Source organism: Mastomys coucha, unplaced genomic scaffold (assembly GCF_008632895.1).
Source record: "Mastomys coucha isolate ucsf_1 unplaced genomic scaffold, UCSF_Mcou_1 pScaffold3, whole genome shotgun sequence".
Taxonomy (NCBI): Eukaryota; Metazoa; Chordata; class Mammalia; order Rodentia; family Muridae; genus Mastomys; species Mastomys coucha.
Window position 1 is genome coordinate 47,199,006 of NW_022196909.1, and position 27,868 is coordinate 47,226,873.

Below are 27,868 nucleotides of genomic sequence, written 5' to 3' on the forward strand. Positions count from 1 at the left end.
AGAGAGAGAATGACTGACAAGAGACAGAGAGAAAGAGAGAGAGAGAGAGAGAGAGAGAGAGAGAGAGAGAGAATGACTGACTCACAGTCTCATGCAGCTCAATCCAGCTTTGAATTCACCAAGGATAACACCAAACTCCTGATCCTCCCATCTCTAACTCCCAAGCTTTGGCATTATGGGCCCGCTGACATCACATGGGCCTACTGACATCACATGGGCCTGCTGACATCACATGGGCCTGCTGACATCACATGGGCCTACTGACATCACAAGGGCCTGCTGACATCACATGGGCCTACTGACATCACATGGGCCTACTGACATCACATGGGCCTACTGACATCACATGGGCCTGCTGACATCACATGGGCCTACTGACATCACATGGGCCTGCTGACATCACATGGGCCTGCTGACATCATATAGGCAGGCCTGCTGACATCACACGGGCCTACTGACATCATACGGGGAGGCCTGCTGACATCACACGGGCATGCTGATACTGGGTGAAGAAGTGAAGCTTGAAGTTCTGCCTACGAGGTGACTCAGTGGGTAAGGGCATGGCACTTGTCTCCAAGCCCGATGCCCTGAAGTGGGTCCATGTGGTAGGAGAGAACAGACACTTTCCTACAAGCTGTGCTCTGACTGTCACACCTGGGCACAGGCACACTCAGAGATAACAAACAAACAAACAAACAAGCGTAAGAACTTTAGAGAAAAGCAGCAGCTAAGCTCCCAGGAAGCAGCAGAGAAGGGCGCTGACAGCTGACAGGGCCAGGAAGCCCCAGGACAGTCTCTCTCTGCTTTCTAGCACACACCCCCTGGGGCTTTCTAGTTCTAGATAAGGGCTGCTTCAGTCAGCTCTGGAAAGCAGGAAGTCCCTAAGGACTTCCTAGTCCCTGAGGAAAGGAACAAAGAAAGCAGTGAGTGCAGAGGCAGTGGAACAGATGGGCTCTCCCTGCCCTAGGAGAGCAGCCTAGAGATCGGAGCCCAACCATGTCCTCCACAGATCTACCGGCTAGGAGCCCCCAGATCCCCTGGGAAGCCTGCACAATCACTCAGGAGGAGGGGTCTGCAGATGTGACAGAGAAATGACACCAGAAGCAGGCTACAGGTGTGACACCCGCACACTACATTAACGGGGCAGCACGCCTCACACACTCAGGTCACACCGGGCTCCTCCACCCCACAAGCAAGGAACCGGCTCTCCACAGACTGCCAGGGAAGTGTGCCTCTGTGTACCAGATGTAAGCTGGTGACAGGGCCAACCTGTAGATACTGGTTCACTCAGGAGTGCTAAAATGCAGGCTCGGAGGCAGCCATGAGCCAGGGAAAGACGCCCCAGCACTTTCCCCCGCCTGCACAGAGCAACCCACTCCTTGCCAGGACTCTCCGGCCTTGGCCTCCAACTCAGGGGCTTCCCAGGAGGCTGACGAGGGTAGGCAACACAGGACAGGCACTTGGAACGCCCAGAGAGCTGACTGACTTAGTGTGGTGGCAATAGGTACAGGACAAGGTGGCCCAGACAGGAAAGACCACATGCTGATTTAGCCATCTTCTCAACAATAAATGCTCTGGAGGACACCAGGAGCATCAGGGACAGAGTCCTCTCTACTCACCCAGGGCTCAGGAGCGGCTTCCTTGAGGATGCTGCAAACTGGGACGAGATGGGTCTGTGAGCTGGTTGTGGACCGCCACAGCACAGGCCACTCAGCCAGTCTCGGGCCACTCAGCACTCAGCCGTCCCAGCCCTCTTTTCTGAAGGCCTCCACCACAATCTCCACCCAAATCCTGGGGCTACAGCAGGTGGTACCTCCCCACCCACATAACCTGCTTGGCAAGGCCTTACGCACCTTTCCTCACCAAAGCTTCCTGCTTCTCTCTTCCCTAGGAGTCCGGAGAGAGGCAGGGCCTTCCTTATCTACCCGGGATTCACAGGCCAGCTCGGGAACCCTAGGCACTGACCTTACCATGGCTCACAGTCTGGTCCCCGCAGGAGTAGGCGGGGGTTGGAAGGGTGCCCGCAGGACACCTTGGACACAGCCTGCCTTCTAAAAGTGGCTGGGAGCAGTCAGGGGGCCTGCAGCTAGCCCAGAGGAGGGCCTGCTTCCCACCTGAGACGGCCAGGTGCGCAGGGTGCTGGGAAGCCCATTCTCCTCCTTACAGGGTGTGGCGCCCCGTGAGCCCTGTGCTGGAGTGACCTTAGTGGTGGCTAGCCAGCCACCTCAGAGGTAGGCAGGACTGTCCCCAGACAGAGTGGCCTGGCCTGGGGAGCTCAACTTCTCCCAGCCTCAGTCCAGAAGTACTGTTACGGTCATGGGAAGAGGCAGTGGGGTTGTGTGGTCCCAAACCCAGGAATACTGGTTCTGAAAGTTCATCTGACTACACAGAACATTTCTTAACTGCCATTACTCATGACATGGGAGTGATGGCCACTTCCAAAAGGGCTGCCGTGGCTCACGCATGCAGGGGGAAGGCCTTCCAGGCCTCTGCTGGAACTGAAGCATGGCCTCTAGCTGGTTTGCCTTCTATAGGATGGGATTTTCATTCTATAGCCCTAGCCGACTGAGCCCCAGAGACCCATCTCTCTCGCCTTCCGGTGCCGCGCTTGCAGGTGCACAGCCAAGCCTTTTAGTGTGGGCTCTGGAAACGGAACTTAGGACTTCACACTTCATATCAGAAAATTAAATTAAAATGAGCATGTGGTGCCCTGTGCCTGGGATGCCATTATCAGAACAGAGATACAGGGAGATGGAGCCTGAGACCCTCCTGTCTCAAGCATCAAAACATGAAGGAAGCCGGAAAAGTCAATGTTTCTTCTTTTAAAATTCATAAAGCGTGTGAGAGACACAGAATAATTTATGAATTGAGGGATTTCTGTTTCTTGTTCCCCAATCCTGAGGGCTAGTGACTGCTGGCAACCTGGAGTCCCTTTTTATGTGGCTCATTTAAAACACTGCTCCAGGGGCAGGCTCCCAGCTGCGGCCTGAGCCCTCCTCAGGTAAAGAGTCACTTCCTGGACCAGCGTGGGTGCTAAGCATGTGGAAACACACTGACCCAGGCACACAGCTGTGTGAGAAGACCACACAGGAAGCAGAGCCTGCAGAAGAAGCTGGCAAGGTGGGAAAGGCCACGCACGCAGCGCTCAGCGCACACACGGTAAGGCAGGCAGGGCCAGCGAGCCAGTGGACAATGGGGAATGGTGAGCCGCACCTCGCTCAGGCATCCAGCTCTCAGATAAGGCGCAGGACGTGGCCTTGGATCCCAGTTATAACAAGTGAACCTGATTCTGCGGTTAGACTGGGGAGGGGAGACCTCAGATGGCTCCGTGATGACCAGCACTAACTCCCGCAGGCTCCATCCCCTGCACTTGCGTGGGCTCCGACTACCGTTCCAAGAGGACCTGACGCCCCCTTCTGGCCTCCATGTGGCACTGCATGCGCGTGATGGTGATACCACACTCGCAAAACACCCGTAAGTGTGAGATGAGATAAATCTTAATACAAAGGGACAGAAGAAAGAGGCAGAGACCACAGAGGTCTGCAGTGTCAGTGGAGAAGCTGAGGGCCTGACATCTTAACCTTGGCAGTGGGCTCTCCCTGCCCGGAGGCTTCCACGCAGGCGCTCTTTCTGCCTAGGCCACCTCAGCCCTACTTACTCTGACTTATGCCTCCCCATCCTTCAGACCCTAGCTTAGCCATCACTTCCTTCGATAAGCCTCCCCATCCCCAGCTCTTCCCACGCCTGCTTGCTAGTGCAGCTGATATGCATTTGGCTGCCTGGGCTGTGACCACAGCCACACCTGCATTCACCAGAGGTGTCCGCTGCCAAGATGGCGACCCCATCCAGAACCCTGAAGAGGTCCCAAGTATCCAGTCCCCACCCCTGCCTGTGCAATCCCAATACCCCAGGAAGGGTGACAGCACTCCTGACCAGCTGCCCATCGGCAAGCTTTGCCCGAGGCTGCATACATGTGAGGCCCTTGCAGGACAAGTGTTGGGTACCCTTGTTTCCCACTAGCCCTCCAAGTGCTGGGCACAGAGCAGGCGGGGAACCTGAATTCAATGCCCAGAGCCCACATGAAAGAGCTGGGTGTGGCAGCTGCACCTCTAAGTCCAACACTGGGGAGGCAGAGGCAGGCTGGTTCCTGGGGCTAACTGGCCAGCCGGCTTAGCTCACTTAGCAAGCTCCAAGTCCCCCTGAGAGAGTCTGCCTCAAACACAAGATGGTTCCTCTGCCCTCCTCCTCCTGTTTGAGGATCTGTGGTTAAAGTACACACACCCATTACACACACACACACAGACACATGCGCGCGCACACACACACACACACACACACACACACACACACACACACACGAAGCTGGCTCATGTTATGTCCATAAGGGAAGCGTTCATCTCTTTCATCTATCTCTGTGGAGAGCCTGCAGCTTGCCTGCAGCACCTACTGCCTGTTCTGAGTCTCCAGAAGGCCATTTTCATGTTCTGGAAGCTTCCTCACTGGTTCAACGAATCATGGGCTATAACGTTCCTTTCTGACCTGTCTACACTGAGCTAGGAAGGGCTTTGCTTTAGACAGCCCCGCTGACTCAAGTCTATGGCTTAAAATGTGTGTGTGTGTGTGTGTGTGTGTGTGTGTATGTGTGTGTGTGCGCGCGTGCAAGAGAGAGAGAGAGAGAGAGAGAGAGAGAGAAACAGAGACAGAGAGACAGAGATGGGGGAATTTATTTTTATGTATGAGTGTTTGCCTGAGTGCCTCTTGTAGCATGTGTGTGTGCTGCCGCACAGGCCAGATGAGAGACTCAAGTTATGGAGAGCTGTGAGCCGCCAGTGCTCGTAACTGCTGAGCCATCTCTCCAGCGCTGAGTTTAAGGCATGATAGTGTCCAGTGGCACAAATGTTTGCCTAAGGATCTTTTGTTAAACTACACACACACACACACACACACACACACACACACACACACACACACAAAGACATCAAAATGATTTCAAAGAGAATGCAGTGGCTGATACAGAAAGAGACCAACCACAGGCTCCAGTGAGAAAAGCTAGATGTGAAATCAATCAACTTAGGCTCCTTAGCCTAGGGGTGTGGAGCAGGAAGAGAGCAACTGTGAGTGTGTGTGACTGTGTGTGTGTGCAGGGAGGAGCCAGGCACACGCCCCTTTGTTCTGGAGGTGGGGCTGCAAGCCCAAAGATAGCTCATCTCTTTTGGCCATACTTTCTGATCTGTATACCTGCTATTTCTGTAGCAACATGTTAACCTTAAGACAAACAAACAGGCTGAACCTGGACCATCAAGAGCTCGCCTCGCTCGTCCTCAGGTCATCTGAGGACACACTGAGGGGCGCACGAAACCTAAGGCTCAGGCCCCAGGCACCAGAAGATTCTGCCACAGGCCAGGAGGCAAGCACCTGACTCTGATCAGGCTGCAGAGACAGCCAGGGCATGGGCACGGGCATGGGCATGGGCATGGGCAAGCTTGTGATCTCAGCGCTTGGCAATGGGGAGATAGTGAGAGTTCAAATCCAACCTTGTCACGGTGAGCCTGAGGTCAGAGAGAGAGAGCATGAGACTGGACCACAAATGTATGTGTAATTTTTTTTTTAATTTTATTTATTTATTTGCTTTTTTGGGACAGGATCTCTCTCTTTTTTCCCTTCCCTTCCCGTCTCCCTTGCTTTGATTGGTTATCCTGGAACTCCCCCTGTAGACCAGGAGATCTTCAAACTCCATAGACTCTGCCTGTCTCAGCCTCCTGAATGCTGGGACTAAAGGTGTGCACCACCACTGCCTGGCTTACTGCTATTTTTCAAGACAGGGTTTCTTGGTGTAGTCTGGCTGTCCTGGAACTTGTCCTGTAGACCAAGCTGGCCTTGAACTCACAGATCCTCTGCCTGTCTCCCAAGTGCTGGGCGTATGCTGCCAGGTCTGGCTTATTATTTTTTATTTTTATTTATTTTTTAATGTACAGAAACAAGGATGGCCTGTGAGCTCACCCAGCGTGCTCCTGGGGCTTGGTGAATACCGACAACTGATACGTCCCATCCTCTGTCCCACAGCCAAAAGCTGGGTACTCAGAGCAGGGAGCTTTGGGGAGCACAGGCAGTGCTCGCTTTACTGTGGGCCAGTGCTGCCCACGCACTTGCGCAGCCCACACTCATCTTTCTTCTGGAAAGTCTGCTCTCCCCTCCTAATGGACATACAAACCCTGCGAAGAGTACCAGAGCATCCGGTGCCCGAGAGGCCAGAAAGGCTACAGGGCCCTTCTCCAAGGACACAGCTGGCCACGGGGCAGCCCGGTCTGAAGCCCATCCCTACTGCCAGTAGGATAATAAGAGGGCTTTTACTGCCTCCTAGATTTGTGTCTGCATCCATTCTTGGCTCCATCTTGACCTTGACCTCAGACTTCCAGAGCAACTGCCTCCTCCCACATCTTCAGAGATCCAGATCATCCCAGGACATAAAGGACCAAGCGCTGAGTCCTGAGTATTCTTCTGCCTAGGTCCAGCACCAGCCCCTAAGGCACACCTCCTGCCCTGCCCCAGCCTGTAGCCAGACTGTTGCTAGCTTGGTCCTATTCCCTTACTTCTCTGCTCCCATCAGAACAGGCTCGCACTCCTGAGGGGCGGGCGCACCCAGGGTGGACTCAGCCCTGGACTCTCTCTCTCTCTCCCTTTGCTCTCAAGGTAAAGTCCAGGGCTCTAGGCTGGACCTCTGACCTGGCCATGCACTGCGTGCAAGCCTCCTCATTCCTCCTGAAGCCAGGCTATACAGTGGACAGCAGGATAGTCAGGCTCCAGTGAAGCTTCTGAGCCCTGATCAGAGTGGGACAATCTTCCTCCTACCCACAGGCTGGCATGAGGCTGTCACCGGAGGCTTCGGAAGTGTCACTAACCCGCAAATACAGACCATCACGATGCTGCCCTCTCCCGCCTGCAGGTAGGTCCCCAGCCTGCTGCTCCCCTCCTCCTCCTCCTCCTCCTCCTCCTCCTCCTCCTCCTCCTCCTCCTCCTCCGGGATGGGGACCCTCCTTGCTCCTGCTACCCACTTGTGTCTGGCCACCTTCCTGCCCAGGAAGACCCCACCTCCTGCCCACTGTTTAAATCCCACAGACAGACCCATCAGAGCTCTTAGCATCCAAAGCAGTTACCTCACGCCACACAGGTGCCCTGACGGCAGCACAGTGCCTCTCTCCTCTCCCATCTCTCTCTGCTCCACCCTGGGAGCTGGCAGTCAGGGGACACTAGCCCACGCACACAGCCTGGGCAAGGTCTTCAGTCCATCTCCCTGTCCTACCTAGCTCAAGGCCTGCCTGCCCGTCCTTCACCTGGAGCTGCCTCCTGACATTCCTCTAACTGGTCCAGCCACTCCACATAGCTACCATGCCCCTGCCCACAAGATCTCATTGCTTACTGTGGTATCCCACACAGGCCTCTGCATGTGGGTGCAACTACTGCCTACCCATGTTAACGACAAGCTTCCCAGATCCCTGAAATAGCCCTGCAGGAGAGGCTGGGCAGGACCAAAGCGCAGCAGGTGCAGAAGCTGAGGGAAGCTGAGGGAAGCTGAGGGCAGCGCCCAGAGTCACAGCCGAGCTCCCTCCCGGGGAACACCACAACTAGCCACCTTCCCACCCACACTTTCCAGGAAGCATTCCAAATCCCGCAGTGAGGCCAGGAACTGAAATCTTTACATGACTTAAGAAAAAGAAGGGGGTGGGGAGGGGGCTGGAGAAGGGGCTCAGTGGTTAAGAGCACTGGCTGCTCTTCCAGAAGACCCGTGGTTCAGTTTCCAGTATCCCATGGCAGCTCACAGCCGCCTCGAACTCCAGTTCCAGGGGATCTGACACCCTCACAAAGACATACATGCAGGCAGAACACCATTACATGCAAAATACACAAATTATAAGAGAGGAGGAAGAGGAAAAAGCCTGCGGGGCTGGGGTACACCTTAGAGGAGGGGTGAGGCAGGTATGAGGGAGGCCCTGATTCACCCTTTGCAAACAGCACCCCACCCCACCCCACCCCCAATGCCTGCCTGAGTTCTCAGAGAACAAACAGCACGGGACTGACCTGGGAAGGGATAAGAATAAACACCAGGTAGGGGGCGGGAATGTGGCTCAGTGTTTCTTATGCACAAAGCCTAGAGCTCCATCCCCAGCACTAGGGAGGTCAGGGCAGGAGAGTTACAAGTTCAAGGCCACTCTGGGATGTATACTTTTTCTTCAGTAGCTTCTTGGGAGCTTAGAGCAGTTGACTGGCCAAAGCTGAGGTCAAGGCCAGCCTGGGCTACCTAAGAAGGACTACCTCAAGACAACAGGGGAGAGAGAGAGAAGGAGAGAGAAAGAGAAAGAGATTGATTTTCCTCTGGACCCAGGAAGGAACTTCAATGTTTATTTTTACAGTTAAGTTGTGTTTGTCGCACATGGCAATGCCTCTCTGGTCAGCATGGACAAAATGCTCACACTAGCTAACGAGCCTAGAAGAGGATCTCATGGTTCTGAGGATTCCTGTCCCCTTCCTGATGCCCCATCCCTGGAGCCTGGCCTCCTGGAGGTGACCCATCCCCTTCCTGATGCCCCATCCCTGGAGCCTGGCCTCCTGGAGGTGACCCAGAATGACCACGAATAATATCATTTCCAGCCGCTGGTCTCTGAGCATCTAAGGCTGAGCTGCTCTTTAAGCACATGGCTCATTCCCAGAGGCTCCTACTAAGCCAGCTGCTTCCTCAGGTTCCAGGTGGTGGTGCTGACGTCAGAACTGGAGGGAGACAAGCCACCCAGTGACAAGGACAAGGATGACAAAGGGGATGAGCACTGGAGTGCCTATGGTGGGCAACCGTGAGCCGGGAGGCTCTCTGTGGTCTCCTGGCTCCTTTCTCATCTGTGCTTGCCTCCTGGCTTGTCCCTGCCTGGACTCAGGAATGAGGCCGCTTTGGCTGTTCCTAGCAGACAGGAGGCACTAAATTAATGCTGCATAAACGGCAGATGACTGTTCATGCTCACCTAATACAATATCCACTCTCTTCTGCTTGCCCCAGGACAGACCTCCAGTTCTACCCCAGGCAGCATGTGCACCAATGAAGTACTTCCCACCATCCCTTGAAACTAAGAACAGCCAACACGGGCGGGATGCTGACGCTACCAGGAGGGTGTTGGACCGCAAAGCAGTAAGCCCAGATCTAAACCATCCAACCATTATTATTTTTTTTTTTTTAACACATAATGAACATCCACTGGTTGAAGTCTCCACCGTTTCTGATGAAGTTACTAATTCCCACTTGATTTACAGATTGGTTGAGTCTGGAGTGGTAACACACACCTTATGCTAGCATTCTGGAGGTAGAGCCAAATGTATTCTGCTTATTAGGGGCTAGCCTGGTCTATATAGCAGGTGCCATGGAAGCCAGAACTATGTAGTGAAACCCTGTCTCAAAAATACCCCAACAAACCCCAAATGAACTGAACCTGGTTTTCTTAACCCCTCACTGATCTGCAGTTTGAGAGGCCATGCTGTACTTGCCTGTGTGTGTGTGTGTGTGTGTGTGCGCGTCATGAGGGTATCTGCTATTGATTCCCACTTCCTGGGAACTGAGGAGGATCAAGGCCAGAAAGAGAGGAGGGAGGAGATGGGAGGGAGGAGGGAGAAGGAAAACCAAACAAAACAAAACAAAAAAACAGCATAGGGCGGGTGTGCAGCAGACACCCTGGAGCCCGAGTCAGGGGGAGATGGGAAAGGAGTCGGCCACCACAGCCAGCGACTTCAACAGCGGATGCTCCTCTGTGTGCCCTGGCCTTTGCCTGGATATCATGGCGCTTTATAGATAAGTAGCCACAGCTCTGAGACGCTAAGTACCATGTGCCCAGTCCTGGTGTATATGTGTGTGTGTGTGTGTGTGTGTGTGTGTGTGTGTGTGTGTGTGACATTTTCTCCAAGGTTCCTTAGGAGATGAGACATCACTCCTCCTCCAAGCAGCTCAGGTGTAACATATGTAACCATGGCAACCAGCTTGGACGCTGAGAAACACAAGTCTACCCTAAAACGGTACAGCAGGACATCCATGAGTTACGGGTGCTCAGGCTGCTTGCCGTGACGCCTGTGGACCCATCTAGACCTGCCGCAGATGCAGGGTGCTTCACCTCTCTCCTCAGCAGGAGATGCTGAGCTATGTAAGGCCTCTCACTAGCCTGCAGTCCTGACCCAGCAGTGGCTGTGAGCTGCTCTCCTCTGTGGACTCAGGGAGGAGAGGGACTGTGCCACGAACACTTCCGTATCTGAAGAGGTGGTACTTAGCACTGCACACGCAGGTGCTGAAATCAGGACAGAAGACTGCGAGCTGCTAGGGAGGAGTCCTAGGTTCCCGCCTGGGATGGCATCTGTCCATGCTGTCCTGGTATTCCAGTCTGGGGGAGACGAAACCCCACCTTCACAGACCATCACTCCCATGAAGCTGCTCTCAGACAGGCACTCTGCGGTCCTGCGGTCGGTCTTTCCATGAATGAGTCCTTTCTCTCCTGACAATATTCCAGGGGATTCAGGTGCCACTGAGGAGGAAGGCATGGATGGGCTTGTTCGACTGAACATGGCCCTTTGTGCTTGTTTTACAAAGGCAGAGTCTGGAGCTGGGTGAAAAGGGAGGCTAGGCGCCAGGCTTTGCGTGCCAGACAGGAACCAAGGAGGGTAGCGCACCACGTCAAAGCATGCAAGGTTCTAGCCTGAGCCCGCGGCCTGCGGGTAGTTCAGTTTGCTGAGGTGTCAGAGCACTAAGTTTGCCAGGAAAGGTGGACAGGCTGGCACACGCAGGGCTTCGTGTACCACACCAAAGGTGTGGCCTCGGATTGTCAGCGGGAAAGGGACTGAAGGACCAGAGGCATCCCCTCCCGCTCAGACACACATCCCAACTAGAGAGCCGCCCCCCGCCAGGATGAGTGACTGGAGCTGGCCTACCAGGCTCCGTACCACAGGAGGCAGCTTCGTGCTCACTACTGTGGCTCAAGTGCAGGATGAAGACAGGAGCCGCAAGGCACCCAGCACAGGAGAGCTGGCCACGCAGGCTGTACAGGGATGGGGAGGGTGTGGTGGCACACATCTTTTTATCCTAGCACAGAGGATTTCCATGAATTCAAGGCCAGCTCGGTCTACATAATAAGTTCCAGGACAGCCAGGGACAGAGAGACCCTGTCTCAAAACAACAAACACTAAATAAAAACGTTAGAAATATACATGTGTTTAGCTTATGTGCATGAGTGTGTACCTCTTGGCAGCCAGCAGGAGGCGCCAGGGCAGATCCCTTGGAACTAGACTTCCAGGTAGTTGTGCTCTGCCTGGCGTGGGTGCTGGGAACTGCGCTGGGTCCTGCTGCTGAGCAGGGCTTCTCTGTCACGAGTCCTCAGCCGGTGCTGCTTCACCAGTGGCCCAAAGCAATAGAGCAGGCTGGAGCCTCCGAACCCTCCTCCTCGGACACTGATTACCTCAGGCGTTTGGTCACAGTGGCAGGAAGCTGACGCACACAACCCCACCAAAAGCGAGTAACTGCACTTTCCCAGCCCTGCTCCCAGGACCCCTCCCTGAAGAGGAGCGCAGAAGCCAGGGAGCAAACCATTAATGTGCCAGAGAGTACGTGCACACAGCAGGACGCCCAAGACTGATGGGAGAAGGAACATCAGATGATGCAAGACAGAAGACACAGAGACACGGGGACACAGGACACAGCCAAGGCTGTGGCCAAGAATTAATGGCCAGGGCTTGCTTAGCATGCCGAGGCCTGGGTTCCACTCCCGCCACAAACAGAACAAATCAAAGCAACACACTAAACCCCACACACACCACTAGGAAACAAGGGGACCGTCTTGTGCACAGTTACTAGCCAGTGTCTACGGCACAGGCAAGTGCCCTGCGTGAAGAGGCTGCCGGTCTCTGAACCATTTTCATCCTCTCTAACCTCTTTCTTTGCTTTTTGACACAAGGTCTCACGTAGTAGCCCAGGCTGCCCGAAAGCCTACTGTGCGGCTGAGGACAGCACTAAACTGATTCTCCTTCCACCTCCCAAGGGCTCCGACAGACCGGCAGTGTCTGGATGGCTTTAAGTGTCACCCTGACACAGCCTATAGCTATCTGAGAGGAAAACCTTGCCTGAGGAGTTGCCCGGATTAGATGGTCCTGGGGGGAGGGGCATACCTGTGTGAGAAAGACTGTCTCGGTTGATGTGTGAGGGCCCCAGCCCACTGTGGGCATCACCATCCCCAGAAACACATACTGAGCTGTGTAAGAAAGCTAGCTGAGCTGGGTGGTGGTGGCGCACGCCTTTAGTCCCAGCACTTGGGAGGCAGAGGCAGGCGGATTTCTGAGTTTGAGACCAGCCTGGTCTACAGAGTGAGTTCCAGGACAGCCAGGGCTACACAGAGAAACCCTGTCTCAAAAAACACCACCACCAACAACAACAAAAGCAAGCTAGCTGAGTATGAGCTGCAGAGCAGCAAGCTGCATTCCTCTAAGGCTCCTGCCTTGAGTTCCTGTCCTGACTCCCCTCAACGATAGGATAGGACCTGGGAGTGTGAACCAAACAGGCCTTTCCTCTCCTAAGCTGCTTTGGACACGGCAATAGAAGAGAAGCTAGGACACCATAACCAGCTTGGTGCTTTTCAAAGTAAAAAGATCACAGTAGAGAGGAGAATACATATAATTTATTTTTAAAACGAAAAATCCAAAATGGAGGCATACCCCAAAATCTAAGACTACTCAGGATCATAGCAGGCAGCCGTAGTTCATACCCGCCTTTCCCTGAGCCCTGCCCCTGCCAAAAGGCGTGATGGAGGCATGATGGAGGCATGGTGGAGGCATGGTGGATGCATGGTGGAGGCATGGTGGAGGTGTGATGGAGACATGATGGAGGCATGGTGGAGTCATGGTGGAGGCATGGTAGAGGCAGGGTGAGGCATGGTGGAGGCGTGATGGAGGCATAGTGGAGGCATGGTAGAAGCATGATGGAGGCGTGGTGAGGCATGGTGGAGGCAGGGCAGTGAGAGGGTTCTGGGCGCAGCAGCAGAAGCAGTCCCCTGGACCTCAGCGTGGCCCCTCGGTGCGGGGACAGGCCGGGGGACGCTTACCAAGGGCTAGAGCATCTAGAGAACAGAGGGACCCTGTGGGGTCTGGGGCAGGGGCATGGTGTCACGGGAAGGGGAACAAGGAGGAGATGCACCTTCCCTCTGGCCAGCATTCCTGGGTACCATGCGTCCTGCCCTGCAGCCGTGTGCCCAGTGCCTGGGGGAGCCACCGCTCTCCACGGCTGATTACTCTTAAGGTTTCATGTGGCTCCTCACACAGCCAGGAGTGGATGAGTGCTCTGTGGCCTCTGTGGCTTTCATTTTGCTAGAAGGGCCAGACCTGGCAGTACATCCTAGAACTCGGAGTGCTGAGGCAGGAGGATCATAAGTTACAGACCAGCCTAGGCAACATGGTGACAATCAAAAAACAGGGCTGGGCATGGAGGAGGACCTCTCTGAGTTTGAGGCTAGGCTGGACTACATAGCAAGTCCCAGGTCAATGAGTATGACATAGTGAGACCACATCTTTAAAAAAGGGGGGAGGGGTGGAAAAAAAGAGGAAAAAAGGAAGATGGAACTGAGAGCCTATAGATAGATCAAAACTGCCTGTGAACCCAGAAAAACGGGAGCAGGAAACTTGTGCAGCCCTGAAGGCCAAGCATGAGCAGGCAGATTCGATTCGAGGTGAGAAGTCTGGTATGGGGCGGGGGTGGGTGGGGTGGGGAGTGGAGGTTGCAGCCACGGGGAGCACTAGTGAACAGAGAGATCTCAGAGCATGAGAGAGAGGCAAAGCAAAGGACAGTCATAGTCGGGAGCAGAAAAAGGAGGACTGGGCACAGCAGCAGGAGAGGGAAACTGAGGCCCAGAACAGCAGAGCCGCAACCACCGAGGAGAGGGTGTACAGTCACAGCGGGCCGGGGTGAGGCAGCTGCTGAGAGAACAGTAAAGCACATAGGGCCCTTTGGGGGGCACCAAACACAGTGGGGACTCAGAGATGCCAAGGAAAGTTAGGGTGGCTGGAGTCTTTATCATACTCAAGGGAGGCAGAGGCAGGTGGATTTCTGAGTTCGAAGCCAGCCTGGACTACACAGTGAGTTCCAGGACAGCCAAGGCTACACAGAGAAACCCTGTCTCAAAAAAACACAACAACTGAAGGAAGGATGGAGGGAAGGAAGGAGGGAAGGAAGGAGAGGCTACGAGCATCCCTGATATAGGGGCGGGGTGGGGGATGGGGAGCAGCATTTTCGGAGGGCTGGACCCAGTGCAGGAGGCTTAAGTCCACACAGGGACTGAGGCAGAAAACAAGGAGCCTAATAAAGGAGCCAAGGCCACCAGATGCCACCCAGGAAGAAGGTGGTAGGCCCTAGGACCTTAGCAGAGCCTCCAAGTGCAGGTCCCAAGAAAAGCGCCAGTCCTGGACTCCCCGTCCCCCAGTGCACGCCCCACACATATGTGAAAGGCCCCCCGTGCTGTGAGCATGCTTGGAGACCCAAGCTCTCTGGAACTCTTGGTAGCTATCCTGCAGCAGGCTTTCCCAGACAGGAAGTGTGTGGAAAGCAGAGCTCTCCGCTGGGGTGACTCAGGCTGCACACACAGCTGTGTGGGCGCCCCCCTCCCCCCACCCCCCCCACCGTCCTGACCCGCAGATGCAGTGCAGACTGCATCAGACTTCCTGGAAATGTTCCTTGCTGACATTTCTGATGTCACACAGCTTTGGAGTGCACCTCTCCTGATGACTTCAGAAGGCTTCGGTGGCCACATCCGGAGCCCACGCCCACACCTCTCACGCACACATTACCCACCCAACACCACGCCCTCACCAGGGCGTGCCCACTCGTGACCCTGCAAGTGGAGAGAGGGCCTACTAAAGGCAACAGGAAGTGACGCAATCCCAGGAGACCTGCCAGACCTTACGTGGTCCGTGGGGAGAAACACAAGCATCAGTTTCTAAATGAACCGGTTATTACGGCAGGCCGGAAGGTATCATACTCCAAAAGACCACAGGCTTCTGTATGAACTCGGCCACACCCAGAGGGCTGGCAAACTAGATGCTCTAAGACCGCAGCGAGAAAAGTTAGTGTAACATGCTAGAATTTGGTAAAAATTACGAAAGTGAGGGCCGGCCAGACGGTTCCTCAGGTAAAGAGGCTTGCTGCCAGGCTAACAAACCTGAGTTTGGTCCCCAAGACCCGTGTGGTGGAAGGAGGAACGAATTCCTGTAAGCTGCCCTCTGACCTCCACATGTGTGCTGAGGTGCGTGTGTGTGAGCACACACGCACACAATAAATAAATAAAACATAAAATTTAAAAAGCGTGTCAGTGTCAGCCAGGCTTGGTGGCACACACCTTTAGTGCCAGCACTCAATAGGCACAGGTGGGTGGATCACTGTGAGCTCAAGGCCAGTTTGGTCTACATACTGCATTTCAGGACAGCCAGGACTACACAGTGAGACTCTATCTCAAAACCAAACCAAACCATATTAATACCAAACCCCATCGATCAATCTATCTGTCCCTGTCTGTCTCTCTGTCTCTGTCTCTCTCTATTTCCCCTCCCCTCCTCTCCGCCCCCCCAGAGTTGCAGACCTATCCTGGCATGCTAACACACACCTGTGAACAGGAGGCAGAGGCACCCTCAGCCACACAGCTAGTTTGAGGCCAGCATAAGACACATAAGAACCCCACAAAAAAATCTAAAGCGCACACCTGCCAAAAGCAAGCCTGGAAGGGGGTTTAATGGCGAGGAGCTGGGCCAGCGAGGGGTGTTGGTAAGGAGCTGAGTCAGGAAAAGGAGGGAATGAGAGTGAGCGAGGAGCTAGGCAGGGACGGGCAGGGAAGGGCAGGGCAGGGAAGGGTCCTGGTGAGAAGATGAGCTGGCCTGCATTGGGGGTGGGGAAGGGCTGATGGTGCCACTCTAGGGAGCTTCTTTTCCAGACAAGGGGACTTCTGAGCAGGAACATCAGACCCACAGCAGCCCCCTTCATCCATAGATGGCCTTCAATGCCTGGGCAGTACAGCACAGCCCTGAATCCCACTTAGCTCTGGCTATATGGGATCCAGGGGCAGCCTCAGTTGCTGCTTCAGCTCAAGTGCACACCCAACATAGTTCTGTGCAAGACACACGTGAGCACGCTCAGAGGGGGCTGCAGAGGCCCTAGAGGCTTGTCCCATACCCCCAGCGAGCTCTCCGGTGGCTTTCAACAAGCCTGTGGCAGGATTTCCCGCATAGAAAGTGTAGGAACACCCCCTATACTTAAGACCCATAATGCAGGTTAGTTTATGAATCGGGCGCAGACTCTGAGGTCTGAACGGTATGTGGATGAGTACGGCTCCCGCACAGAGCCGCAGGCACACTCGGTATGCGCTGCGGGTTCTCGTGGATCTTACAGTCACAAAGGAAAATGGTGAGATGGTGACATTTGCAGACAAATGGATAAAACTGGGAATCATTATGTTAAATAAAATAAACCAGACTCGGGCAGGCAAATAAGGAGCTGGGGGAGGTGGAGGTGGAGGTGGAGGTAGAGGGCGGGTGGATCAGGAGTTCAACCTCATCCATGCTATGCAGAGGCTGTGGGAGACTGTCTCAAAAATGCAAAAGTAAATAAACAAAAAGACAAAAAAAATGCTAGTTTTCTTGTGTGCAGAGTCTAGATTTCAGTATGTGTGTCCCTGTCTGTCGGTCTGTCTGTCTGTCTGTCTGTAATGAAAGTATAAACAAAGTTGTGATCAAAAAGAAAATGATCTAGGGGAGGGGGACAGACAGGAGGACCACTGGGGGTGGGGAGGACCACGGGGGGAGGGGGAGGAGTACCACGGGGAGGAGGACCACAGGGAGGAGGAGGACCACAGGGAGGAGGAGGACCACAGGGAGGAGGAGGACCACAGGGAGGAGGAGGACCACAGGGAGGAGGAGGACCACAGGGAGGAGGAGGACCACAGGGAGGAGGAGGACCACAGGGAGGAGGAGGACCACAGGGAGGGGAAGGGCCATGGGGAGAAAGAGGACCAGCCACAGGGAGGGAAAGGGAGGCGGGAAGGAGGTAAGAACAAATTAGAGTGTCCTGAACTTAGAAAGACATCAAAAGTAAACCCATTATTTTCTCTGTTCGCTTCAACAATACATCAGGCACAGAGAATGATTAACAGTGGTAATTAGCGATGACATGGAATAGTTAGTGCAGGGATGTAATAAAATACTGTGACGCCTGGGTCATTCCATTCTATGTAGCACAGAGAATAAAACTGCAGATGAGGGACCCTGGAAAAGCCGGTGAGAAACGGTGGCATGCAAGAGCAGGGCCCGTCAAAGAAGACCACATACTCGGCTCTGCTCTGCTGTTAACACCCCTCGCCCAGCCTTGGGCGGGGGGGGAGGGGCTTGTTTGCTATCCCAGGAAGCCTGCTCTCTTCTAATGGGAAAAGGAGGGAGAGGGGAGGTGGGAGGTAGGGGGAGGGACTGTGAGGAGTGAGGGAGGGGCAACCATGGTCACCACATAATAATATGTGAGAGGGGAATAAAAACAAACAAATAAAAAAATTCGCTGGGCAGTGGTGGCTCATACCTTTAATCCCAGCACTTGGGAGGCAGAGGCAGGCGGATTTCTGAGTTCGAGACCAGCCTGGTCTACAGAGTGAGTTCCAGGACAGCCAGGGCTATATAGAGAAACCCTGTCTCGAAAAACCAAAAAAAAAAAAAAAAAAAAAAAAAATTCTTGGGGTTGTTGGGATGACTTCTAGAGGACACAAGTTCAGTTCCCAGCACCCACAGGAGGCAGCTCACAAACCACCTGGAACACAGCCCCAGGCAATCCAGAGCCATCTGAGGGCACCGTACACACATAACATACACAGACACAAGTATTTTAACAACTCTCTCTTTTTTTGGGGGGGAGGGAATGTCACATATAGCCCAGGCTGACCTTGAACTCATGGTTTTCCTGCCTCGACCTTCCTTTGCTAGGATTACAGGCATCACAGCTGCATCCAGCGGTTTATTAAAAAGAAAAAGAAAAATGAAAAAGAAACAAAAAGCCTAAACTATTCTTGGGCTAGAAAGCTGGCTCAGTGCTTGAGAGCCTGTGTTGCTCTCACAGAGGTCCTGAGTGCGGTTCTCAGTGCCCACTTCCAGTGGTGCAATCTTCTATAAATAGCTCCAGCTCCGGGAGATCCAGTGCCCTCTTCTGGCCTCTGTGGGCACTGCACTCCCACACCACAGACACACTAACTAACAAATAAATACATTTTTAACAACTACACCCACACTGCTGGTAATATAACTGTTTCATGAAGCTTACAAAACAGTGTCCCATTTATGCCCAGAGAAAGGAGCCAGGACTTTTATAAAGGATCACACAGTAACAGTCCCATTTACAGGAAATGTCCCAGAGGTACACAGAGCAGCTTGACAGTTGGGGGCTGGGGTGGGGGGAAGACTCATGGGAGTGTGGGCAGAGACTTGTGTTTGGAGCGATGACATTGTTCTCAGAGTAGCTGGCCAGCTGTGTAAATATGAAGCCATTAAACCACACGCTTCACACAGTGCTGGGCAGGCTGCGGTCAGACACACCAGAAATCCTAACAGGAGCGGAACCGAAGCAGCAGGCTCTCGGGTTCAAGGCCACACAACAAGACTGCCAGTATCAAATAGACAAAGATGTATAGGTGTGTTCATGCGGGGTGGGGGGCAGGCAGGGACAGAGGGACGATATCAGTGAGACAGACATCCCGAAGGATACCCACTGACATATTAAATCACGGTGATTTCTGAGCAGGTTCTAGGTAATTTGATTTTTTCCTTTACATTCATTTCTTAGTGTTTTCCCACCCAGGGAATTAGGTTGCTTTCAGAGGGAGTCAGGCTTCTTTCTGATGCCTGGGGCTGTGGGAGGAGCCGCTAACGGCAAGCCAGTCTACACACTAATCAGCAAGGGGGGTTCTAGTTGGGTGGACCAAACTCCCTGGAAAGGCCACCGGTATGCCGTATGCCGTGCCCTGCGTGGGACCCACCAGCTCCCAGGCTGGTCAACCTGCACACGTGCCTGCAACACAAGGCAGTGGGAGGCTCCCACCCCAGCACTGCACAAGGGGAACTCCGCAGGGAAATTCCACAGTGCCTGACACCTCGGGGCATCGAGCAGATCCCAGGGGCACAACCTATTTTGGAAGGATCTTGGCTGCTAACATGGGAGTGGGAACTGGCACAGTTCCCACTTTAGAGGATGGGAGGGGAAACTGGCAACACAGGAGGCGGGATCAGAAGGGGACTTGACGTGGTAACCAAGTGTGGTGGTAGTCATTAGGCTCTGGGTCCAAACCCCAGCTCTCCGTCGCTCAAGCATGGGGACTGAAGATGGCCACATACCCTGTGCTGCTCTTCTCATAGAGAGGTAGAGCCTGTTCCTAGATGGTTGACCCACAGAAGGTTGCTAAGGTAGAGCTGAGCCTTGGACTCCTGCATGGTGCCCAGCTGTCCAGGCGGCCACCTGAAGTCATGCAGAGGGGCAACCTTGGACATTACACGCCAGCTGGGCAAGTTCAGGGGGCAGAAGCAGTAGCCAGGCCGGGGCACACCTCAGAGTCAGGAGACAGGATAATGGCAGCAGGCAGTGTTTTTATCCAGCTTCCCCTTGACAAGTCAGAGTCTTGGCTTTCTCGTCATTGCGCAGGGAATGCTAACTTTCACGGGCATCCGAGACTCAACGGGCTGCTTTTAGGCCTATTTACCCTTCCTGCCACTGGAGAGGGACCTACAAACAAACACCCCTGTCCCCAGTGACTCGCCATGCCAGATGGACGCCACACCAGTGTCCCCACAGCCTCGTCCCTGCGTCCCTGCTGGTCTTTGTTGGAGGGACCTTTAAAAGTCAGCCTCCCCTACCTCCTTCCAGCATCAGAGAAGGGCTAGGGCCTCGTCACCCATAACCTCCCCATCTTTCCATGGCGCTTGCCACAAGAAACATGGCCTTCAAAGCCAGGCAGACAGCAGCAACCTAACGGCTGGTAGTCAGGCCAGGATGCTGCTCAGTGGGTACCGTGCCTGCCTTGGAATGTATGAGGCCCAGGGCTGGATGCCAGCACTTTATGGTGGTGCGGGTCTGTTCTCGAACAGCAGAGGCAGGAAAGCGAGGGGTTCGTGGCCATCCTCACCTACATATTGAGTTTGGGGCTAGCCTGGAATACATGAGACCTTGCCTCAAAAATAAAGGAGGAAAGGGACAAGTTTGAGATGACTTAATGGGTAAAGATGCCTGTGACCAAGTGTGACACACTGAACGTGAATTCCATCCCTGGGACCACCCACAAAGAAGGAGAGAACTGACTCCCACAGTTGTCCTTTGAGGGCCACATAAGGTGCTGTGGAATGTTTATGTGTGCGCACAAACACATACAAATAAATAAATACAATTTAAAATTCTAAGGAGCAGGCATCGGGGTTAGAGAGATGGCTCCGTGGTGACGAGCACCAGCTGCTCTTCCAGACAACCAGGGTTTGGCTCCCAGCGCTCACACGGTGGCTCACAACTGTCTGTAACTCCAGTTTCAGGGGATCCACCTGTTTCCACCCACCGTGGGTACCAGGCATGCAGGAGCTGCACAGACATACATACAGGCAAAATACTCATGTACATAAAATAATTCTCTTTTAAGTAGAATTCCTCTCACATCCACAGATAAAGCAGGGACAGCGCACCCACAGAGGATGAGGACCGTGGGAAAGGAACGAAGAGATGCTGTCTGGCCAGCAAGGACAGCTGAGACCTACTAAGTGAAGTACAGGTGACCCAGGGAGCACGGCAGCAGCCAGGACAGGGAGCACAGCAGCCACCAGGGCAGGGAGCACGGCAGCAGCCAGGGCAGGGAGCACGGCAGCCACTGGGGCAGGGAGCACGGCAGCCACTGGGGCAGGGAGCACGGCAGCATCCAGGGCAGGGAGCACGGCAGCCACCAGGGCAGGGAGCACAGAAAAAGCCAGCCACCCCAAAGAGTCAGAGTAGGGTTACACAGGGGCATGCACTTTAAGCCAGCACTAAGGGAGGCAGAGGCAGGGATTGCTATGAGTCTGAGGCCAGCCTGGTCTACACAGTAAACTCTGATCAGTAAGGGCTACATAGCAAGCAAGACCTGGCCCCCAATATAAATAAATAAGAAACGTTTTTAAAAAGGAAGTGCAGGGTTGGAGAGATGGCTCAGCAGTTAAGAGCATTTGTTGCTCTTGCAGAGGAGCCAGATTCAGTTTCCAGCATCAACATGGTGCCTTCACAGCCATGACTCCAGTTCTGGAGGTCTAGTGCATTCTCCCAGCATCTACCGGCACCAGGAACACATGTAGTGCACATGCATACATGGAGGCAAAACATTCACATACCTATAACATACATGAATCTATAAGAAGTGCAGACACATAGCACACACAGCGCAGACGAGCCCTGAAGGTGCTGTGCTAAGCAGAACAAGCCACTCAGAAAGACATGTCTGGATGTGAGCCTCACTTGTGATCTTGGCACCAGGAGGCGGAGGCAGGCACGTGAATGCCATATGGAGACCCTGTTTCAAAAACGTCGGGTGGAGTAGAAGGGCCTGGGGGCAAGGATCACAGGTAAGAGCAAGTGCTGCTCTTCCTGAAGACCCAAGTTCAATCCCAGAACCCACCTTGTGGGTCCCAGAACCTCCTGGGGGATCTGAGGCCTCTGGTCTCTTGGGCACCTGCACTCATGTCCACATACCTACACACAGACTTACACGCACACAGGTAGTGAGAACAGAAAAAGGGTGAGAAGAGAGAGGGAAGGGAGTATGTCCCGATTCTCGTCAGCACTAGGAGTGAGCTGGAGACAGAGGGCAGAATGGCGGCTCTGGAGCAGACGGGGCTGGAGGGGGCAACGAGAGCTGATACATAATGTGGAGGGGTTCACTTCGGGAACTACCTTCCGGAGGCGGAAGGTAGACGATGGCAGAAACTACAGATATAGTTAAACCCACCTCAAAATGATTAAGACGAAAAACTGCATAGTGCACAGAGCCACGCAAAAGCCTCCACAGGGAAGCTCACAACGGAGGAGGAAGGAAGTGGACAGGAGATGAGGGAGAAGCATCCAAATGTCCATCACCACACGAGATAGACGACTACTGATTGTTAGCTACTCTAACAGAAGTGTCGAGGGTTTGTCCTGATGATGTTAGTAATCGCGGCCCAGGTGGACAGTTCTCTGGGTCCAGAGCGGCTGAGACAGAATAGAGAATTTAGTAAGTGATAACATGAGATGATGGACGGGAGGTGGATTAACCACAGGGAGGTTAGACAGTGGCCCAGCTATTGTGCTGACTAAGGCATATTAAAATATAAAGGCTGTGTGTGTCTGTCATTCGGGAGCACAAACCATGGAGGCAGGTAGTGAATACACTGCCGAGATATATAAACAATTAATTCAACACACATGAGGGCAGGGCTGGCAGGTGGCCCAGTATGCACACAGCCCTGGGTTTCATCCCTAGTGCCACATAAACCCAGTACTGGGGAGGTACTACAAGACCCCAGTTCTGTCTGCGGGTAGGGGACCAGGAGTGGACAGAGTAGGATCGCATGGGCAAGCTGCAAACAGGAATGCTGGGAGTCGGCTCCGTGGGTGCAGCGATCCTATGCTGACGGCCTGAGTACCTTCCTTGGAACACGTGTAATGGAACATGGGATACATGTGTAATCCCAGTACCCCAGTAAGATGGAAGGCAGAGATAGGAGAATGGTATGGGCTAGCTAGCCTGGAGCGCACAGCGTGGGACAGAAACAAAAAGAGGACCTGCCTCAAACAAGATGAAAAGACAGAGCCAAGTCATGCGAAGCTGATCCCTGACCTGCCCGTGCGTGTGCTGCATCACGAAGTTTTTCAGAGGAAGGCAGGTAAGTGGCCGTAAGGCTCTCACATGAACACACAGAATAGAGACCAGTGGCTCAGAGTGGGCCAGGGCTTTGGGCTTCACCTCTCAGAGGTACGGGTCTGTTTGGGGGATGAGGCAGATATTGTGCGATTACAGAGCTAGTTACGTGCCTATACTAAGACATCACCTTAAATTGTATGTTATACCAGGCATTATCTCAATTCTAAAATGCTAAAAAAAAAAAATTAAGAGAATAGACTGGGTGTGGCACCCCTGGGGAGACACAGTGGGGAGAATCAGGAGTTCAAGGCCATCCTCGGTTACACAGTCAACTGCAGGCCAGCTCAGGCTACCTGAGACCAGTGTCAAAAGACGACACTACAAAATAGCTCACAGCATGCCCTGCAGTGGACTGACACAGAATGGGCTCCTGTCCGTTCTCCCCTGTAAGAGTGCCTGCCTGTCACCCTTGCCTGTGTCCCCTGTAAGAGTGCCTGCCTGTCACCGTCTGTGTCCCCTGTAAGAGTGCCTGCCTGTCACCCTTGCCTGTGTCCCCTGTAAGAGTGCCTGCCTGTCACCCTGTCTGTGTCCCTGTAAGAGTGCCCGCCTGTCACCCTTGCCTGTGTCCCCTGTAAGAGTGCCTGCCTGTCACCGTCTGTGTCCCCTGTAAGAGTGCCTGCCTGTCACCCTTGCCTGTGTCCCCTGTAAGAGTGCCTGCCTGTCAACCCTGTCTGTGTCCTCTCGTCTTTCTGGCTGCCCATCCAGCCTTCCTTCTTCCCTCTGGCTCAGCCTTTGGGCAGAACCAGGTCCACCTTTTCCTGGCAGAACAACACCTACTTAGATCTGCCAGGGACCATCTGGAAGCCAAGATGCCAGCCCCCCAAAGTCACCCCAGACGAGCTGCCCAATGCTAGGGCTGCAGTTACAACCATGTGTCAGCTGAGGGATGCGGTTTCACATGGGAACTTAATTATAGCTCTGGAGGGAGGAAGGGAGAGAGGTGGGGCAGGCTTGGAGGGGATGGACAGGAAGCCATTGCCCTGGGCCTGGGGCATGCACGCAGGCTCACAGGAACACACAGCTTAAGCTAAGTGGAATCCCGGCCCCAAGTACGCACAGGCCACCATGGCACACAGAAAACCTGGCACACTCTCCTGCCTGCCGGAGGGAGACCTCAGTCATCTGGTAGGCTCCCTGGGGACATCGCCCTGGGTCTCTCCCTGGCTTGGAGTTTTTCCTGAGATGGAAGCTGAGCCATGGATCTAAGGATCTGACCGGTCCCCCACCGCAATACTACCCTCAGATCCATGCCTACTCCCAGGAAGGTGCTGAAGAGGAGCGGCAGCTGCTGCCAGACAGATGTCAGCTGCTGTCCTGGACTTGGTCACAGCGCAGGCCTGGACACTGCCAGGTGGAGAAAGTAAATGTGGAGAAAGAGAGAATCGCCCTGGGGAACAACGACATGGTGAGGCCCATGGCAGGACAGCTCCGTTTTTTGGGTTCCTTGCTCCCCAGGCTTGTTCCAGATCAGCAAGAACTTCCTGCAACCCCACTCCCTCAACTGCTGTCCAAGAGGGAGCAGGCCTTGTCCTGTCAGTCCCAGGGACCAACCTTCCATCTCATGTTCCCCCTCTTCTGAGCCCCAAAGATTGCTCAAAGTTGTGAGAGAAAATCCTCAAACCAGAGGAGGATTTTCCTAGATTGGTATGGAAAAAAGGGGTACATCTCAAAAGAAGGGGTCACCGAGAATAGACAGCAAGGATAGGCAATGGAAGTGGATATGCTCCACTATACAATGTGTGAAGAAGCCACGGGAAACCCATTAGTGTGTGTAACCATCCTATGCTAGGGAAACACAAACGAAAACCAGCCAGGCTTACACAATCGGCCAGGCGGCGGCTCCGACCGGCTGCAGCCACCTCACAGCGGCTGATGGGAAGGGAGCTGCTTCTCTCCTCAGGGTTTCCTCATTTTCCCTTCCCTCCTTTTGTGTGTGTGTTGTTGCTGTTTGTTTGTTTGTTTTGAAACAGGGTTTCTCTGTGTAGCTCTGGCTGTCCTGGAATCCAATACCTAGACCAGGCCAGCCTTGATCTGAATGCCTCTTTCTTCTGAGTGCTGGGGTCAAAGGTGTTCTAGTGACACCAGGCCCAGTTTAGTCTTTTCTAATTAACCGTAAGTGAGAATAATTTACATGATTAAAATGTTTCTGAAATGTCTGTCTGCATCTTAGCTTCAAACCCTAAACAAGAGAGTCTCCCAACTCCCTACTGAGTGGCACATGACTCCTCTAATGTCTAACCCTCCAAATGCAGTTTTCGGGCCTTGTCCTTCCCTGTCTCTAGTTGAACAGCTTACCCGTCTAACCCTCCAAATGCAGTTTTCGAGCCTCATCCTTCCCTGTCACTAGTTGAACAGCTTACCTGCAGCAAGTCCCTCTTCCATAACCTTGAACCCAACTCCCAAAGGTACTGGCATCCACTCCCTGTTTGCTCCAGAGGTCATAATTGGTAGCCAGAGCCTCGGGGAGATGAGAGGGCAAAGCCAGAGGTGGAGCCCGGTATCCTCAGGCTACCGGACTTCCCTGTAGCAACTCCCTGCTTCCCTTGGGAAGTGTCACCAGCCTCAGGGTGATTGCTTAGGCTGCCACTCGCTCGCTCACTGGCTGCAGAGATTTAGTACTAAAGTCCAGCTTTAAGTTCAGCTCAGCCAATGCTGCGCGATCACCTGCAGGGCAGACTAATGAGAGGACAGCCAGGGTATAGGACGGACAGGAGGACAGCCAGGGTATAGGACAGACAGGAGGAGAGCCAGGGTATAGGACAGACAGGAGGACAGCCACGGTATAGGACAGACAGGAGGACAGCCAGGGTATAGGACAGACAGGGTATAGGACAGAGAGGAGGACAGCCGGGGTACAGGACAGACAGGAGGACAGCCAGGGTACAGGACAGACAGGAGGACAGCCAGGGTACAGGACGGAGAGCTGCCCAAGGCCACTCAGGTATATCCGAGGAGCTTAGCTCCTGCAGTTGCTCCTAGCCACCACATCGTGTTCCTCCCAAGTTCCCAGGCAGTAGCTAGAGTGGCCTGTGCGGCTTCCTGAGCAGAGTCCACAGAAGCAGGAGTGGGTGCTGCTTAGGGCACTTGCCCCACCGAGCCTGCGGTCCCTAGGGTCTATAGTTGACAGACCAGTAAGTACAGTTCTCAGAGACGAGCCAGGGCTCCTGCCATTCCTGAATCCCACTCTGGACCAGGACATGAAAATGGGAACAGAAAAGGGTGTTTAAAATAAGCCAGCTGGGGGCTGGAGAGATGGCTCAGCAGGTAAAGGTGCCCATCTGCCACCAAGCCTGACAACCTCAGTATCACCAACCCCAGGAAGCCCAGAGCAGGAGAGGATCAACTCCTGCAAGCTGTCCTCTGACATCCACAGAAGTGCTGTGAACAAATAAGCCAGGGCCGGCATGGGGGGGCAAGAGAGAAGGCTGGTGTGAGGAACCAGGCTGCTCTGGGGGGAGGGGAGGTCTGCATCCTGGAGCAGGACCGAGGACTAGCACATTAGCCACACCCACGGAGCCCAGCTGAGGAGACACTGTTAGGACAGGCACTGAACTAAGAACAGAGACTCTGAAAGGCTCAACATGCTCTCAGACTGTCAGCAGTAGCCTGCTCTCCCAGGCTGGCAAGGGCGTGTGGAGGGCAAGGGATGGCAGAGCAGGTAGGTGAGGTGCTGCCTGACTCAAGGGAGAATCTGATGAAGGCAACGCCCTCTCTCTTCTCTACCTGACGGACAGACAGATGGACGGACAGACAGATGGACAGACGGACGGATGGACAAAGCCATCTTAGCCACCTTTGCTTCCCCCTCCCTTACCACCTAGAGCAGAGCCCGAGCCCTGCCCCCACTCCCCACGAGGCTGGCCCACAGTTACTTGTGTTTCTCTGGGTGCTGGAGAGGGGCCAGGCAGCCACTGATCTCTGGGCCTCCTCTGCCTACTGCCTGGAATGAGACCCTGCGGAGGCCTGCCAGAAGCCTGCTTCTGCTCAGTGACCAACAAGGGACTAACTGTTCTCCGAAACCTGCTGGTCTCTGGACTCAGACAGGTGAGTCAACTAGACGGATCAGATTCAGCCTCCCATCCCTCCAAAGAAATACTCATGGCTTTCATCAGCTGGGATCAAATCCCAGCTGTGTCATATCAGCACCTGCGCGCCCCTCGCCCCCACCCACCCACCCACGTGCATACACACACATACACATGCACACACACACACATGCACACACACAGATGCACACACGCGCACAAAGACACATGCACACACAAACACACACACAGGCTCACAAGTAGAGTGTAAACACACTGAGGTGTGTAAGTGGGCACTGAGTACTCAGCCCAACATGGATGGCATGCTCTGGGGACTCCAAACAAGCAACCCAGCTCCTAAAGTCACCATCTGAGAGCCAAGTCTACCTTGAGGCACCCTGGTGGGAGGGGGGCGAGACACCCTGGTGGGAGCAGGGGTGAGGCAGCCAGAGGTGGGAGGGAGGGGGGGTTAGGCAGCCAGAGATGGAAGAAGGAAGCCTAACTCGCTCAGTCGAGGGAGGCCGGCACCAAGGTCACAGGCCAAAGCCAATCAGTCGTGTCGTGAGCCCGTGGCTTAAATGTCCTCTGTACTCCTCCCAGAGAAGGCCACGATGTGACACTTCACCATCCTCTACGGGGCCTGGGCTTGCCGAGCAGCAAGCAGCTCCATAGGGAGGCACTGGAGGGCTCCATCAAGGAGCTGCACTCTAGGAAGATGTCCCTGACCGGGACTGGTGAACCCCCTTTGGGGCTGGGAGCTGGCTGTACTGCAGATCTCTGACTCCTGACACACCTTGGGTGGACAGACTGATGGTCTCACAATGACGACGAGGTGGACGGAGAAGGTAGGAAAGAGGGCAA

The 27,868-nt window shown here is 54.1% G+C and overlaps 1 protein-coding gene and 1 long non-coding RNA gene across 3 annotated transcripts in view; one reads left to right on the forward strand and one right to left on the reverse strand.

Moving 5' to 3' along the window:
- Ppard (peroxisome proliferator activated receptor delta) overlaps nt 1–27,868 on the reverse strand; it is a 67,508-nt gene that overhangs the window by 30,403 nt on the left and 9,237 nt on the right. The gene's annotated exons all lie outside the window — the stretch shown is intronic.
- Nucleotides 6,515–9,451, forward strand: LOC116074316. The gene is made up of 3 exons (XR_004112170.1): nt 6,515–6,690; nt 6,856–6,943; nt 9,044–9,451. It is a non-coding gene; the product is annotated as an uncharacterized LOC116074316 (long non-coding RNA).